Genomic DNA, 17,918 nt, shown 5'->3' with positions numbered 1-17,918 from the left:
TAAAGAGAGCAGAAAGTCACAAAGTAGGAGAAGGCATAGGCCACAGGCCCCAAGGAGCTGTATCTGGAGCACACAGAGAATTGCCTGTGCGGCAAGTACAGCTGACCAGGAGGCCGGGGTAGAGCGACAAGACAGGAACAGGCACAGGCACAGGCACAGGGCAGTGAAATGTCAGTGCTGATGCTCAGCTTCTCAGCTTTATCAATAATCAGGAAAACTCAAACTGAACCCACAAACGGATACATGATACACGTGCCCCACTGACAACACTAGGTACTTCTGGGGATACAGCCGACTTTGGGGACTGCTGGGCTTTGTCTGGCAGAGTGAAACATGAACACATCCCATGACCAAGTAATCCCTCCCTTTTAGGATCTTGCTAGGAGCCACACCTTGTTCTAAGCACTTCCCACACATTACTAACTCCCTTAATTGTTACAACAAGAATTCCTACCGCTCAACCGCCACCTCCAGCAGCTACAGGTTTCTGGTGCGCTGGCTGGTGGGTGGGAGCCCAGGGGAGGAAACCACAGTGAGTAGATTACACAACTCCCCCCCACCCCAACATGATAAAGGAGTTAAGCGGGCACATGATACAAATTAAAACAGCATAAAAGGGCACACAAGGAAATGGGCATCTCTGACCCAGCCACTGTAGCATTTCCTTAAATTTTTTCCCAAAAATCTCCCTTGTATATATAGGCGTATACATCTACACTTATCACATATTTCAAAACCAAACTGATGGTGGTTCTTGCCTTTTCTGACTTAACATCAGCAATGTCCAGCCTCAAACAGAGCCCCTCATTTGGCTCACCATCCCTTCCAGAGTGGGGAAGGCCCGACTTGAATGTTGTGGGACACTTAGGCACTTTCCGTTCGCCATTACAAAATAAGGCTGCAACCGACGGCAGTGACAGACCTGACTCTGGGCTAGTGCACAGACAGCCACGGAGGAGCCGGGGCTCTACATCCATGCAGGGTGGTCACCTCACCCCCGGGGAGGCTGCTCCATTCCATTCCCACCAGGCCACATCCTTGCCAAAACTGCGTAGCATGAGTTTCCATAACATGATTGTAAACTTAGCATCTTACGCAGCACACATTTATCATCTTAGGCTCTAGGGCTCAGAAATCAGGTCTGGGTCTCACTGGGCTGGGATCCTCTCTAGAGGATCCATTTCCTGCTCCTTCAGGTGCAGGTGTTAACAGAGTTCAGCTCTTTTTTTTTCTGAGATGAAGTTTTACTCTTGTCACCCAGGCTGGAGTGCAATGGCGCAATCTCGGCTCACTGCAACCTCCATCTCCCGGGTTCAAGCAATTATCCTGCCTCAGCCTCCCCAGTTGCTGGGATTATAGGCGCCCGCCACCATGCCCAGCTAATTTTTGTATTTTTTTAGTAGGGAAGGGGTTTCACCATGTTGAAGGCTGGTCTTGAAATGACCTCAGGTGATCCGCCCTCCTCGGCCTCCCAAAGTGCTGGGATTACAAGCATGAGCCACTGCACCCGGCCCAGAGTTCAGCTCTTTACACTGCAGGAATGAGGCCCATTTTCTTTCTGGTTGTCATCTGAAGCCATTCCCAGCTTCTGGAGGGCACTGTATCCAGCTCACACCCCCTCCCCTTATGCTCAAAGCCAGCTACAGGCTGAGTCCTCACCCTGCATCTCTCTGACCCAGCCAGGATAGGTGCCATCTCTAAGGACTCCCTGACTAGGCAGGGCCCGCCCAGATGATCTCGGATCACCTCCCCATCTCCAGGCTGTTCCCTAAGTCACATCTGTCATGTACGGGACCATGTGCCCACGCTCCAGGACTAGAATGTGGACGTCCTTGAGGGCTGTTAATTCTGCTGGCCTCATGGATTCTGGCTTTTCTACTCTTCTGCCCCACTTCCAGCGGGAGGCAGCCACTGCCACTCCCTCCCTTCCCCTGTGTTGTCTCCTCTGGGTGTAAAGGTGCAAAGCCACGACAGCAGTCCCCGCAGAACTCCCACAAAGCTGCCCTTCTGCCAAGGGGCCCATTTGCTCCTTGGCAACAACGGCCTTGCAATGTTCTCATTCAGGGCTCCAAATGACCCTGAGAACCCTGCTTCGAGCTGCGTCATGGTGGGGGTGGACGGGTGATATGAGGGGAGATGCAGTCCTGTCAGCACTCCGTGCGCAATGGGCAGGGATCAGTGCAGGGGAAGACTGTGCCATGAGGAGGCCAGTCCTAGACAGACAGCAAGGCCAACCACTCCCTGCCCCAGGCACTCCAGCACCGACTCAGTCCCTGGGCTTGCCACATGGCTTCACCTCCATCCTGCTAACCTCACCCTGGTATATTTGGAGCCCTGGTTCCCCACATACTCCTGAAGCAGCAGTCCTTGCAGAGCAGAACACTGCCCAGGCCCCACTAGCCTGGTGGCACAAAGTGTCCTTATCCTTGGGCAGACACCATCCTGCTGCCAGACAGGAGGGAGGAGACAGAACACCTGGGCAACCCCAGGGTCTGGCACTGAGCTGGTGCCCCAGAAATCACCGCTGAACTAACAGCCAGTCCCAAGAGTCTCCTGGAAGCTGTGTGGGAGCTGGGGACACCAGGCGAAGGTGTGAGGGCCCTGCGACTGGGTATCCTTACCCTTGGCCCCTCCCCTGCCTTATGAGCGATGCTTAAGCGTGTGCAGAGAGGCCTTCAGCCTCTAGGAGCCCCAAGGGAAATGCTACAGCCTTGGCAGTCCCCTTTCTGTCCCCACTGTGTGAGCTGCTCACCTGAGGAGTAGAGGAGCCCGTCTGCTGTACCTGTAAGGTGCTAGAAACCCACAGTCCTATGCCGTAAACAGATGAACTCTGCCAACACCTGAAGGGGCAGAAAACGGCCTCCAGAGAGGAGCGCAGCTCGCTGCTTCCTGGATCCCAGCCTGGTGAGACTGGAGCTGACTTCTGAGCCCTAGAGCCTGAGATGATAAATGTGTGTTGTGTAAGACACAGAGAGAGGGTGAGTGTCCAGTGTGGCCACTCCCTGGAGCCAGCAGAAGGCAGTCAGTGATGTCAGCAGAGATAAAGATGGGGGCAAGGTGAGACTGCCCTGCCCTGCGACCTCTGGGGCCTTGATGTCAAGCAGTCTGAGCACTGTGTGGAGAGCACCACCTGGACATTCCAGACACAGGCCTCCCAGGCCCAGGAGGCAGACACTGAGCAATGCAGCGAGGAATCCCTGCAAAGGGCCTGGTCCCGACTCCAGGCACACTGAGCCAGAAGGCTCCACTGAGCATCTTTATAGAAGGCCACAGTCTGTCCCAAAGAACACTTAGCACCCAATTGGTGCTAGTCCCATAGGAGCAAAATATGAGCTGGCTTCTGACCCTGGTCCTAGGGACACTGCCTTAACAACCAACTCACCCCCACCCAGGAGCGGCAGGTCTCCCACCCTCACGGAGGTGGCCCTCTGTGACTGACAGACACCAGGACTCGTATCTGGCTGACGGGAGGCTCCCGCTCTGACTCCAGGCCTGCTAAGTCCAGCATGAACCCTCAGGGCAGGGAGGCAGGCCACAGGGGGAGGGCAGCACCTAAGGTGGCCTCCCAGGGAGGTCAAAAAAGGATGTGGCAGAACGAGCTGTGTCCACCTGGGCTGGAGACTGACTTCCACGCTGGAAAGCAGAAAAGAGCTGGAGAAGGATGGGCAGGGAGCTAGCCAGACAGCACCAAAGCCCTGCGGCGGGGGAGGGGCCGGGGTAAGGACACTGGGAGGAAAAACAGACCCAAAAGACCCAAGGTGGCTCCTTCACAACCTGTCTTCTATCCCCCTTAGCCACTGTCCCCACAGACCACCTGCCCTTGCCCTGTTTCTGGGATGCCCCTGGCACCTGTCCGTCTATCTGGGGAAGTACACTAGATCCTAATCTCAGCACAGACACAGTTTGACTCCACATGGGGAGCTGCTCCAGGCGATGGCCTCAAAGGATGGCTTTAGGGCAGCTCTTCGGGCTTGCCAGGGCCACGTCTGTGGCCTGATGGCCAATTGCAGCCTCTTGCTGTCAGGAATAGCCTGGCACATCTGAGGCCCCCTCCTCCTTTGGATTCTCCCTTGGGATTTGTTCCCAGTCCAAAAAAACCTCAAAACACCTGCCAAGTGGCTTTCCCAAAGGGGCAGGAATCCCATCAGGAACTGCAGCCTCTCACTTCTCCACTAGGGACCCCTCAATAGATGCAGATGGGTCTGAACTTCCTTAACCATCAACGAAGACAGGTGTTGCCTCCCCTTTCTACCAACACTGACTGCCCCTGCCCACTTAATTTGCTTCAGTTTGGCCTCTTCATTGCTGTGGGAAGTGCCTGTGAAGGGCAAGGGTGTTGGGTGGGGGTCAGGGGTGTCGACAGCAGAACCTCCATGCAGCTACTAGGAGAAGGGCAGGGGTAAATGCAGCAGGGAGCACTCTGGAAGCAGGTGGGACCTCCCTGAGGTGCCTGCTCCAAAGGCAGGCAGGGCAGGAAGTTAGCAGGTGGGACCAGGTGTGACACAGGTATACATGCAGGTCCAGCCCAGCCGCCTGGGACATGAATGTTGATGGAACTGACTCTATTGTCACACCGAACACTTTCAGGTCTTAGAATGGAAATCCATGAGGCATGATCAGGTACACATGGGCCAACAGGAATGTGAATGTTAATCTCGTCCTTCTGGAATCTCAGAGAAACCAAGCGGGGAGGCCTGGTCTCAGGTCATAGGCATCACAGATACCGAGATACATAGATATGAGGAAACGGTTTTCATCCAGGCAGAGGGTGAACCGGGGCCACCAGCACAACCCTCAGCACACAGGTGCCCCACACTTCAGGGATGCCCCAGGAACACACGCATGGGGGCACGGAGGGGACAACTTCTCACCCAAGACCACAGGAGGTCTGGCTGTCCCAGGGCTCTTTTGTGGTCATCCTTCCACATGAGAACTTAGAAAGGCTTCCACGGGCGTGGTGGTGTGCGCCTGTAATCCCAGCTACTCAGGAGGCTAAGGCAGGAGAATCGCTCAAACTTGGGAGGTGGAGGTTGCAACGAGCTGAGATCACGCCACTGCACTCCAGCCTCGGCGACAGAGCAAGACTCCGTCTCAAACAACAACAACAACAACAACAAAAACCCAAACACTGCCCCCCCCCCCAAAAAAAAAAAAAAGGCTTCTGGAAAGGCTGGCACCTTTGTCCCCGGAGAGCCCCATAGCCTGTGCTAAGCCACAATTCTAGCCAGCCTAACTGGTGGCATGTGCTGTCAGCTCACAAGAAATGTGAGGAAGGAGGCGGGGCTGGACACGCACAGAGACAGCCTGAGGGAGGGGCCGGCACCCCTCAGAAGCAGCCTGGGTCAGGCGCCTGGAGCTGTGTGAGACACCTCATTCTCCCACACCCTGGGAGCAGTGGGGAACCCTGTGTGCGACTTCACAGCACACCACGCTCCGTGTGAGCTATTAAAGACCCACCACGCATCCTCGTCTTTCAGTGACACTTTCCTGAAGAAATAATACAATCTGGAATTTGCTACAGAATCATCCCCTAGGGTGAGTGACAGGAGGGGGACGGTGAAACAAAGTCACATGGCTGTAAGCAGCTATCTACTGAAGCAGGATGGTTACCTTTCTCTACTTTTATGCTTGAAATTTGTCACAAATAAAGATGAGAAAATACATCTATTTCCTAGCATTTGTTTGGGAGAGTTCACTGATCTAGAAGGACTGGCAGCCATCTAAAGGGGAAGTGAGCAAAGAGCTGTTTCCAACTCCTCATAGTGGCTTCACTGTCCACCATCTGGCCCCTGAGTGAGGCAGCAAGGGCTGAGGGCTGGGTAGGATGCCACCTCCCTCCACGTGAGCCTGCCTCAAGTCTCAAACCTCCTAACTGATTTGAACTGCACAACACCATCTATCTGGTGAGACCCCAGGAGCCCCTCACCAAGCTCCACTACCCTGGTACTGGGCTGCTGCTTAACAGACCTGGTGCAGAAACAGCAGGCACCCCTGGGGCTGGAGAGGGGAGCTCTGAGTACCCATGCCAGCTGTCCATCCCGGTCCGACTCTCAGGTGTCCTCACGCCTCTCTTCTAAAGGAAACCACAGAGAGCCCGAACCAGGGGCACACGCTAGGTCGACAGTTGCTGCAGGGAGAGGCCAGGACAGCCACCACCACAGACAGGACAGGCCCTCAAATGGCCCAGACCAGGAGGGAGGACTCTGCAAGAAGGGGCGGGGGCTAGGTCACTCTCCCAGAAGGGGAGAAACATAACAATGAGCCAGCAGTAACCCAGGGAAGGGACAGCGGTCACTCCAGGACCTGCCCAGCCCCAGTCAGCACTGCCTCCCTCCCATCTGCAATCCACATCCTATGGCTCTGGGCACAGCTGAGCCACAGGACATGGCCACTCAGAACTTTCTTTCCAGGTTTCCCCCAAAGGCCAGCCAGCAGCACTCCTCTGTGGCCCTGTGAAATCCAGTGACACCTCTGACCCCTCCAGAGTCCAGAACACTGGACTCTTCTGAAAACCTACCTACGACAGGGTGCGTGGAGTCACCTTTCAAACCAAACTCCTGTCAGCAAATATTTTAATTGGGCCACGGCATGTGTCTGAGTTTTTCTTCTGTGAATAGGATCACTGGGTCTGAGTGCAAAGCTGGGGCCTGCTCAGTGGAGTGGACCCGCTACTGGCCAGCCTCTTCCTCGCTTTATTACAGGCGTGTGTAGGTAAAACCCCCAGGCCCTGAGTAATTACTGCTGGGGATTTCCAGCGCTGGTCTGAAACAAGGAACTGAGACTGAGTTTTGAGTCCCAGCAGCCCCTTGGCTTGCCTCTCCATTTTCTCCACATCTGAACTGTTCCCACCCCGCCTGAGATCCCCAGCCTCTTGGGAATACAGCTGTGGTGGCAAACAGGAAACCCTGTGCTGCCCAAGGTCTGACCAACCAATAGACCCAAGGGTGCCGAGCCTGGGCAGGCCCAACCGGGCACAACTCGCACAGGACCATCACTGGTGGGTTGCCCTTGGGCCAAGTTCTTTCACTTCATCCTCACAAGCGCACTCTACAGATAAGGTAACTGAGGGCCAGGAAGATAATGGAGGTCCCGGGTAAACCACACAGCTAGAAGACGGTGAGGCCTGGCCTTCCACTAGCCTGACATGGCTACCAAACACACAGGGCCCATCTGGTGCTTTGAGTAGGTGGGGTGAAGGGTACCAGGTGCCATCAGCCTGTGGTGATGTCGGCACTCTGTAAAGACTCTCCTGACGTGATCCTGCAGTGAAATGCACAGGTTACAAACAGTTCCTTGAACCCACACAGGGCCACCTCCACAGTCTCCGTGCTGTCTATGCCTTGTCCCCAGGATGCCTGAGAGGCAGGACCAGGGTGACCCAGGCATGCACGGGCCACCACAGCAGGGCTTCAGCTGGCACTGGAGCCCACTCCCCACTGGACTGGCCCTGGGAACAGTGCACATGGAGCACAGACTGCAGTTCTGCACTCCCCCACCTCGGGGTCCGGCCAGCCTTCCTGACCACCCTGGACGGTGGGCGGCACTGCCCTGGCAGCCTGTGGGCCCACACCCGTGCCCCACAGCCCACATAACCTGCTCCTTGGGCTCAAAACAGCCCCTGCTGAGGCCTCAGTGGCAAAGCACCTGTAAAAACCGGTTCACTTTAAAAACCAACAATGGGGAAGTTGTTGGGTTTTTTTTTTTTTTTTTTTTAAATGCAGAATGGTCTAGACTAATTTACAAAAACTACTTAGCTCAAAAGACTGTGGAAGTGTTCATCAGCAAGCAAGCTGTCCTTCCAAACCCAAACACGCCACAGATGGCACCCAGAAACAGACAGTCTGCCTTCAATGTGCTAAGCATTCTAATGCCGTCCGCGGCTGAGTCACCTCGCCCACCCCCCAACCCCCAACACAGTCGTGTCTGCTGAGGACACACGGGTGAATCAAACGGGGCTTTGCTGGTAGAGTGTGTGTCTATGATTTGGTTCCCGCCACACCAAATCTTCCTGCTTCTGACAAACTCCACACGTGTTCCCAGGCAGCTAGGAGCCAAACTGCCTCTGGTGCAAGTCAGTACAAGAGGTGGCACCTGTATCCCCACCCCACCTCCACCCCAAGACCCCAGCTCTGCTCTCCCTCTCAGCTCTGGAAAGCGCAGCCCTGAGGGGTGCTGCTGTGCTCACCCTCAAGTGGGTGCCACCCTGAACTCTCCGCTCAGCCTCATGGGGCTGGTGCAGGTCTACCAGGCTCTGCCCAGTGAAGGCACCTTCCTCTGAGGGGACCTCATGGGAGCCTCAAACTCCAGGGGCAAAGCCTCAAGTTCACAGCTTCTCAGAGGAAGAATGACACTGGGAGGAACAATGACGGGAGGGTGCATGTCTCAGCCACAGCCACCAACCTCACCACTTGAAAAGCACTTCCCGCTGGGGCCCTCCTTGTACTCCCAGGAGCATCCGGCCACCTGAGTGGTCTGTCATGTCCATGTGGCCCTCCCTGTCCTGCAGCCACAGCTCCTGTAATGCTTGGGCAAGTACGCAATTGCACGCTACAACTGGGCCCAGGGACGGGAAATGCCACCTGAGCGCAGGCAGCACGTGGAGCCCTGACTGAACCCCATGAGCAACTCAGAAAGAGGAAGCCCAGGGCTTGGGGCAGAAGTAGGAGCTCCATCAGTAGGCATGCCTGACCTCTGCAGCAAGAGAAACTTGCAGATGAAGCCAGGAGGCAGGCAGCGCTGCTCTCCACAGCCACTGCCCCCACAGCGTCCTTCCCTCCCACTTTCTGTTTCAGCAGCTCTTCCCAACCAAACTACCAATCTAGACTCTCCTGACCTCTGCGCTTCAGGTCTGCAGAACTTACAATTCTTTTTTTTTTTTTTTTCTTTTTAGAACTTACAATTCTTACTGCCATTTGGCCCTTTGTGAAGGCACAAGAGCTCTCAAAGCTCATCTGTAAATTGCCTCGTTGCTACGTGGATAGAACTGGGGCAGTGGGAAGCCAAGCAGAGTCCTGGTGATAGCACGCTGGGTAGGGGCTTCTCCCTCCCAGCCTCTCTTTTCTAGGAGCAGCCGGTAAGAATGCCAACTGCAGAAGACTGGAAATGACCCAACATCCTCGGGGGAAATACACACACAGTGCTCGGCCCATATATGTTCCGCCAAAGACAGAGCCCAAATAAGAACGAGCCAGCTTTTCAGGAATCAACAGGGAACAACCTTCAAGAGACTGCCAAGCACAGAGATGCACACGACAGCGCACCCTGTGCCGCCGCCTGGAAGATCCTAGCTGAGGCTGGGCAGACAAGGACCTGATGGTGGAGCCGTGCATAGCTGTGGCAGGGGACTGCACCTGGCCTCCAGCGCTGATGCAAGCAGACCTATCACTGACTGGAGCCCAGTTCCTCCTCTGAGAGCATGAGAAAACCACAAGATGGTGTCTGTAGAGCATGAATGGTGTGCTGGAGACCACGCCCCCAGGGGCCAGGCCACGAGGACCCGCACACTGCATTTTCTGCTGGGCTGCTCTCTGGTCTGTAAGATCCATTCAGGCAGGGCAGTGCCCAGCACGGCGCCTGGAGGCAGCCTCAGAGGCCCATTGAGAGAGGAAGCCGAAGGAGAGCAGCCCCCCGCCTGCCTGTCCAATTGGGCTGCTGTAAGATCCTGAGAACTAGCGACCTTCTAGAATTCCCCAAGACAAGTCATCAAATGCTCTCTGAGCACCGACTGCCCACAGGTGCTCTACCAAACTCCAGGCCCGCTGGATGTTGGGAGGGAGCGTTAGGATCCCTGCGTACTGACCTGGAGAAGTAGACAGAGACAGCCAAGGTCAAGAACAGAAGCAACAGATAAAATGCCACCACTGAGGCTCTCACCCAGGCTGCCAGGAAACCCCAGGGGAGGACTACACTTGGCTCAGGTCCAGGGCCACCCCTTCCCCCACAGCTCCTGGGCTCTGTGTGGAGCTGGAGGGACAGGAGTGGGCACAGGGGCCTTCTCAGTGGGCGTTCCTGCAACAAGGGCCACCATGGAGAGAACCAAGGACACTGTCACCCAAGGAAGAGTCTGGTGACTCTGTGGATCCCATGGTAACCACCATTTAAGGATGGACACTCACGCTATAATCCAGCAATTCCACTCCAGGCAGCACCAACAGAAATGCACTCAGAGCAGCTGTATTCAGAACAGCCCCAACTGAAAACAGCCCACGCGGCCACCAACAGAACACCGAATAAATAAATCACCGTCTGTCCATTCAATGTCGGATGAACAAACTGCTGCTACACATAACCTCAAAGACAAATCTCAAAACAATGTCGAGTCAAAGAGCCAAACACAAAAAAACACATTTTTTTTTTTGTCCTGGATTAAAAGGTCAAAAGCAGGCAAGACTTCTAGATGGTGAGAGCAGTCAGGGTAGTGGCAGGCAGAGAGTGACTAGGAGAGGACGTTGAAGATGGCTTCAGGGGAAAGGCTCTGTTCCTTGACCTCAGTAGACTGGGGTTCTCAGGTGTGTTCATAAATGTTCATTCAGCTGTAAAACTTGGGACTTGTACACTTTTCTAGATGTACATTTTCTAGACTATATTTATAAAGGTTAAAAATAACCTACTGTGTGTGAATTCCATGATCTTAGAGGCCACCTCATCCTACAGAAACAGATGGTGAAGCTGTCAGGGTTGTGGAGGAGAGAGAGGTGTTGGCAAAGCAGCCCCTCGTTCCCCACGGCCCAGACCCTCTGAGAGCCCCACAGAACAAGGTCTGAAAACAGCTTCAACACAAGCCCTGGCCACCTCTACAACACACAGTGATGCATGTGCACTGCACTTCACTGCTCACTGAGAAACATGTCTGCACTCTCCTGCCCTGGATGGGGCTGGGGAGGACAAGGGCACTCTGAAGCTTCCCCAGCAGGAGTACTCAACAGATGAGTGTCCCCAGGAAGAAGCGAGCACTAACGCTACTGGAAAGAGGCAGGCAGGCAGCACCCACTGGGCATGGTTCCAGCACCCTGCAGGGCACTGGGGTCTTGCCACACCATGGTCTCCCCTGAGACCACAGATACGCGCCCCCCCCCCCCCCCACACCAGGTATTAAGCCACTTTCCCATCCAAGAAGCCAGGGTGCCAGCTGGCCACAGATTCATTACTAACCTAACCTGCTACCCCATGCAGCCAGCACACACCTGCCTCCCTGCTCCACTGTGACACAGTACACTTTAGGATGAGGCAAATCTGCACATCTATACAGCGGAAAAGGACAGTGAAGAAATTCCTCTTCTACTCCTAGTTTGCTGAGAGGTTTTATCAGGAATAGACATCCGATTTTGTCACATGCTTTTCCTGCATGTACTGGGATGATTATAAGGCTTTTCATTTCTGGCCTTGTAATATGGTCAATTACACACATTTTCAAACGTTATCTGCCTCCCTTGCTTTAATTTCAACTCCCTTTCTTTGCTACCTTGATTGTGGTGATGGTGTTACTGACGTCCTTACAAGTTAAAATTTATCAAATTGTATACTTCTGATATGCAGTTTATTGTATGTCAATTATACCTCAATAAAGCTATTAATGTCAGGTGCAGCGGCTCACGCCTGTAATCCCAGCACTCTGGGAGGCAGAAGCAGGTGGATCACCTGAGGCCAGGAGTTTGAGATCAGCCTGGGCAACATGGCGAAACCGTGTCTCTACTAAAAATACAAAAAAATTAGCCAGGCGTGGCAGGCACCTGTAATCCCAGCTACTTGGGAGGCTGACGCATGAGAATCACTTGAACCCGGGAGGTGGAGGTTGCAGTGAGCTGAGATTGCACCACTGCACTCCAGCCTGGGCCACAGAGCAAGACTTTCTCAAAATAAAATAAATAAATAAATAAATAAAGCTATTAAAAAAAAAAAAACACCCATGGAGGCAGACAGATGCAACAGGTCCTGAGAAAAGTAGGAGGGATGGCAGGCAGAGAGAAGGACTGCTTCTTTGTTAGAGGGGAACCAAACGCCACCTGGGTTTGTCCTCCCTGGGGATGGAGGGTGGGCCCTTTGGGGAGGCTCCTTCTCTCCTCAGTAGAAGGAGAATGACTCTCACACCTAGGATCTTGGAGGGACTGTAAGGACTGAAAGATACACTTGAGAATGCACACAATGCACTCCCCATCTCAGACTAGACTCCTGCAGGCATCAGTAGGCACCTGCTTTTTCCTTCTGGGACACTCTGTATGCACCCACAAACACTTGTGCACTGCATTGATTAGGCATCCTAATTGTAGCTTTGGAAAAAAGCTGTAGCTGATGCTGGGTCACAGTGTCCTATGAGCTGTGAAATAAAATGCCAAACAGCCACCAAGCCACTTCCCAAGGCTGAACTTACACACACACACCCTTGTATGCCTACCTGTAGGGTTTGGTCATACTTCACTGGAGACCCAGGTGAAGGAACCAACTTCCTACACTCGAGAAAAGGCCAGCGGCTGCAGACATCTGCAAAGTCTTGGGCAAACGACAGTCTGCTCTCCCCAAAACACGGTGCAAGCAATGATGCTGGATCCATCCTGACCTGAAAGCAGCCACGATGCGTCTGACAGAGTCTTTTCCTTCCTAACTCCGCATGGTTTTCTCCTATGGGAATTAAGCTCCTAGAGTGAGAAATCTGTCTGAAATCCTGACTTTCCCGCTAGAGAGCTGATCTAGATCCTTCCTATTCAAGTGTGGCCTAGGGGTCAACAGCACAGGCATCACCAGGGAGCTGCTTCAAAACGCACAATCCCCATCCCCATCCCTCCTGGACCTCCTGCATCAGAAGCTGCATTCCAACAAACCCTCAAGGAGGCCCAGCCCCACAGGGATGATGGGCAGAGGCACCCAAGGCTGTGGGCTCTGCTTGGCACCACGTGCCCAGCTGCAGCCCTGACCCCTACTTCTGTGGCCAGCCAATCAGAGGCTCCCTGGTAACACTCCTGGCACCACCTGCACCCTGCTTTCCAGAGCCCCTCCCAGGTGTGACCCCATCCAATCCCTCTGATGACTGTAAACCCTGAGGGGGTGTGATGTGCCCAAGTTCCATCTGCAGGATGGGACTGCAGAGTCCATACCATGACCCCACAGAGCCCACCAGGCACAGCTGTGGGGCCCTGTCCCATCCCATGCCAATCTCAGAGAAAGCCTCTCCCAACGGTGGTGTGATAGGGTCCAGACAAACCACAACAGGATGAAAGGACAGGAAATATCCAGGCTGGTGGGGGACGTACCGCCACCAACCAGCAATGGCCACTGTCAGGGACAATGGCATCTGGCAGAGGCTGGGGAGCTCCCAGAGGATGTTAGCAAATCAGGCCACACATGTCCCTTCCAAATAGAAGTTCAGCAGCAGCAGGTCTCACCCGCTCGCCTAGGCATGACATGTGGAGCCTGTCACCAACTTCATAACCAGTGTCCCCACCTTCATCCACTTGGCTCCCAGAGCTCCTGGCCAAAACGGCACCCCCTTCTTCTAAACCCCAAAGCCGGTGTTTCTAAGATAATTCCACTTCAGCTCCAATAAGGACCTCAGTAGCTTCTGCGGGCTGGACCGATGACCAGTTATTGCACTGGGGACATTTTCTAAGGGCAGATGATGGCTGTCTTGGTTCCAATCAACTGCCTTACAAACCACTGCCCCGGAATGCAACTGTTCCAAAGGCGGCATCACTCAACCCTCTGTTTTGAAAACACAAGTCAACAAAAATAACAAGTCCCCCCCGCCCCCAACTCACAGCCGAACCTCCCACAGGACTGGCCGAATTCTGCCTTGCTTGGCTGGCGCCGACTCTGTAGGTGGGCCATGCAGGCAACTGATGCCCACCAATCTAGACACCAGCACCTGGTCCCCAGGAGGGCCACCAGCCCACGGCCTGCAAGGAGGAAAGAAGAAATCCTCCTATAGCCCTCAGGGACATCTCATAGACCCAACAACCTGATGCCGAGGTGCCTATCCGAAGTCACTGCATATTTCATGGGCACCCTCTGCCCCAGGCTGTGCAGAGGACAGGGCCAAATCACCATCTCACCATACACTAGGTCTGGAAAGCAAGCCCTTTCCAGCAAGGGAGAGGCAGGGAGGGATGAGGGAGCTCCTCCCCTGGTCATCTGGCTCACAGAGCTCTTCCTCCCACCTGCCCACACATCTGCTCAGACTTTCTTTAGCCCTCACTGCCTGCAACACACCCGCTTTCTCACATGTAGTCCAGCCTCCACCTGCAGGTCTGCTCCTCAGGTGCAGGGACCTTGGTTTTGTTCACTGTTGCCTCCTAAGTGCCCAGAACAGTGCCTGGCAACTAGCAGGGACTTGATACATGCCAAATGATGGGCGGATGAAGTCCCTCACCCACAGTTGCTGGCCACCATGTTTACTCCAGTATCACAAACATCTCAGGGGTCTGCTTCTGTGGCAAGTCAACACCTAGAGAGCAAACACGCTTCGTCCCGTTGTCAGCTGTCACCTGCACTGGCCATCCCAGAGGATCATGAGAACACAGTGACCCTTGGTGGTCCTCACAAAGCTTCATCAAAGTCCAGGTCAAGGGTGCCATCTCTGAGTGGGTCTTGGAGATGCTGCTAGACAGAAGGCCACCTCTCCTGTCCCTCCCAAGCTGTGGTCAATGGTGGCACTGGCTCTGCTACTCTCTCTCAGGCAAACATGTTTACTCAGCAAGGCTCAACGTGTTTTGAGAGAGCCTTCGTTTTCAATGCAGAGGTCCTGGAAGTTACTATGACCACAAAAATTTTCTCCAGTTTACCTTCTCAGCAACCCTAAAGCTATTCCAAATTGTTATATAAGGAGGGAGAAGGGAAGCCACATGAGATTTTTGCAAAGCCACGAATTAAAGCAATGTGGAAATTAAACATAACAATCCACTGTGGTAACTCAGTGACGGGATCATCCATACAGTGGCAGCACAGTGTGGCAAGGCAGGGAGAGTGGAAGCTTGCTGGTAGAAGCCTGTGTTATCTGCTGGCTACAGTGAGGGCACACTCAAGGGCCACCAGGGCTCCTGAGGCCACTTGCCGCCGAGAGCCAAATCAACCACTTCCTTCCTTTCCCACTAAGGGCTAGGCAGCCCCTGGTGGCTCTGAGGAAAGCCTGGCCACACAGCAGTGGCCCCAGTCAAACCCCAAGTGGGGTGGAGCGGATCTCACCAGTACTTCCTGCTGTGGACCTGAACCACACCACACACATCTCACAAGTGGGGAAGGGGCAGCGAAACCAACCTGAGAGGACATGATTTGGCCTGGGCTAAATGCCAGAGGACACCCTGCAGCGAGACTTGTCATGACATGTCCAAGGCAAGGTGGGGTCTGAGCTGGGTTCTAGGAGAGGCACTGAAGTGGCCTGGAGAGGTGGCAGACCACTGGACATTGAGAAGGTTCATTTTTCACCATGGTAAAGATCAAGAGGAGGGAAAAAACAAGAACTTTCTTCATTAGAAAACAGCACCTCTTCAATATTTTAAACCTTTTTTAACTTAAAAAAAAAAATTCTGGTTTCCCCCACCTTTGTCTTCACCACACAAGTGCTGACAGTCAACCACAGCCACAGAAAATGCAACAATGCAATTAAGGGCAGGAACGCATGTTTTTACTACACCCTACGGCAGCATTAAAAAGTGCTGGCTCTGGACCCTACCTGTCACCACACCAAAACGGCTCTGCCCAGGGACCCATCAGCCTGCGTCGGCCTCACCTCTCAGCGCAGTTCCTTGAATTCAGGGCTGCTCCTTCTTCCTGAACTCTGCTCCTGCCGGTGGCCCCTCTACAGTCTCAACTTCCTCCACTTAGGGCTCCTCAGGCCCCAACCCCAGATCCTTCCTCCCTCACTGCAGATTCACACTCCAGGAGCAGTGGCGGCACCCCCCGTGTAGGAAAGCCTGCAGTCCAGGAGTCACCTCCGGTAGGTGCCTCTGCGTTGGACCCCAGTTTCAAAGCCCTGAGATGGCTGACCCCAGCCCTCCTCAAACCCAACTTGTGACACGTGCGCACCCCTTTCCAGCTCTGTTACTGTCTAGACACTCTGACCACATTGGGCCTAATGCTGTGCTGACCGAGCACACCGAGGGAAGCAGGAAGGGACCTGGCAACTTGATTGTGCCCGTGCTCTCGCCCTTGATATCGGAGGTCTCACCCTGCCCCTGTGGTCTTCCTCTCCTCTGAGAGCATCTACTGAGCCACTGCTGTTGTCAGATGTGTGCTGTCTTGAACCCCAGCAGCCTCAGGAGGTGAGATGAACATTGTCATTGCACAAATGGACACCTGGACACTCAGGAAGGGATGACATCCTGTGGTGGCTTCAGGCTGAGAGTGCCCAGCAGACCCAAGAATGGAGACCAGTGCTCAGGTCTGACCTCAGAGGCCAAGCTCTGCACAGAACAAAGTGTGGAGCCAACTCACACCCTTCACTTCCCCAACAGCAATGCTTTCCTGGGTGACTTTCCCATCCTAGTCCAGTGCCAGTAACAATTATATAACTGCATCACAGATACTGCATTCTTTTTTCATTTAACACTTCTTGTTGCTACATAATCTTCAAGATCATGTCTAACAGCTAAATGTTCTATTAATGTATCATAATTCCCTTAACCTTCTCCGATTGCTGGGCAGTTCATTTCTTTCTATTCTCCTACTGCAACCAGTATTGGAATGAACATCTTCAAACATGCTTCCTTCTCTCATTTTTTCCTTAGGAATCAATTCCCAGGTGTTAAACTTTACTCCAAGAGAGTTCAAATACTGTCATGGCAACTGGTACTGCCTCAACTTTTTCTTTTTTGTTTTTCTTGAGACAGGGTCTCGCCCTGTAGCCCAGACTGGAGTGCAGTGGCACCATCGCGGCTCACTGCAGCTTCGACCTCCTGGGCTCAAGTGATTCTCCTGCCTCAGCCTCCCCAAGTGCTAAGATTACACGCAAGCCACTGTGCCCAGCCATGCTTCAACTGTTTTTAGCTCTTGGCTTCCACAGTGCAATGACCCCATCACAAAAGGGAGGGAGAAAGCAGTTAAATCTGCTGTGCCCTGCCAAGGGTCCCAGAAAGTAACCCCACGCTGCATCAGAGCTGTTATCCTGCCTTCCTTATGTTTCCCTTGACTCTGCACAGGTATGGCAGTGTGTCTCCAAACGTGAAGGCCAGTCGGACAAGAGAGAGGATCTGGCACAGACATTTATAAATAATTTCCTAGGACTGGCACTGAAGCCATACTGCCCACAACTGCTGACCACAGCCTCAGACATCGAGTGCACACGTGGGCCACCTCCTCGTGTGGAGAGATGCGGACAACTCGGCTGCATGCTGCCACACCCAGCTCTAACTCAGACAGGCATGTGTCAATGCCATTGTTGCTCTACCTGGAGTAGGTTACATTCCTTCAGGAACATGCTGGGACAGGGTGCGGATGTTCCTGGGATGCTGGGCAGGATGCGGGGTTGAAGTGGAAGAGGCAAGAGCAGATCTAGCTCCTCTTCCACGCTGCTCCCTTCCCCTCTTCACAAAGCAACATGGGTGACAGGACCTGGGGTAAGGTCTTCCAAGACTCCTCCACGTGTCTTGGGCAAAGTGAGGCCCTGGACGGGGTTCCACAGCCTAGCCGCTTCCCATCTGCTGGCTTCCCAGCCTGTGGCCCTTGCACGGCACACTGTGCCACAGCCCCAAAGTTGCAAACAAATGGCCAAGAATGCGGTGGGCCAACTTGCAGCAGTTCATATTCCAACCTCACAAGAAGACCACCACTCCATCACGAAGTCCTATATCTCACAGACCACGCCCACATGGTCAGAGGGTAACAGATGCCAGAGGGTAAAAGTGTCCCCAGGTTCATGAGAAGACCAAGCCTGAGCCCGAGCATGTCTACCAGACAGGGCCAAGATGGTGGCAGAGCCTAGATCCTTCTCTAGG

At 53.9% G+C, this 17,918-nt stretch overlaps 1 protein-coding gene across 1 annotated transcript in view; it reads right to left on the bottom strand.

Annotated features, from left to right (window-relative positions):
• MED26 (mediator complex subunit 26) overlaps positions 1-17,918 on the bottom strand; it is a 54,240-nt gene that overhangs the window by 4,212 nt on the left and 32,110 nt on the right. The gene's annotated exons all lie outside the window — the stretch shown is intronic.

The sequence above is a fragment of the Nomascus leucogenys genome, chromosome 10 (assembly GCF_006542625.1).
Source record: "Nomascus leucogenys isolate Asia chromosome 10, Asia_NLE_v1, whole genome shotgun sequence".
Classification (NCBI taxonomy): domain Eukaryota; kingdom Metazoa; phylum Chordata; class Mammalia; order Primates; family Hylobatidae; genus Nomascus; species Nomascus leucogenys.
This window is presented reverse-complemented; position numbering and strand designations above follow the sequence as displayed.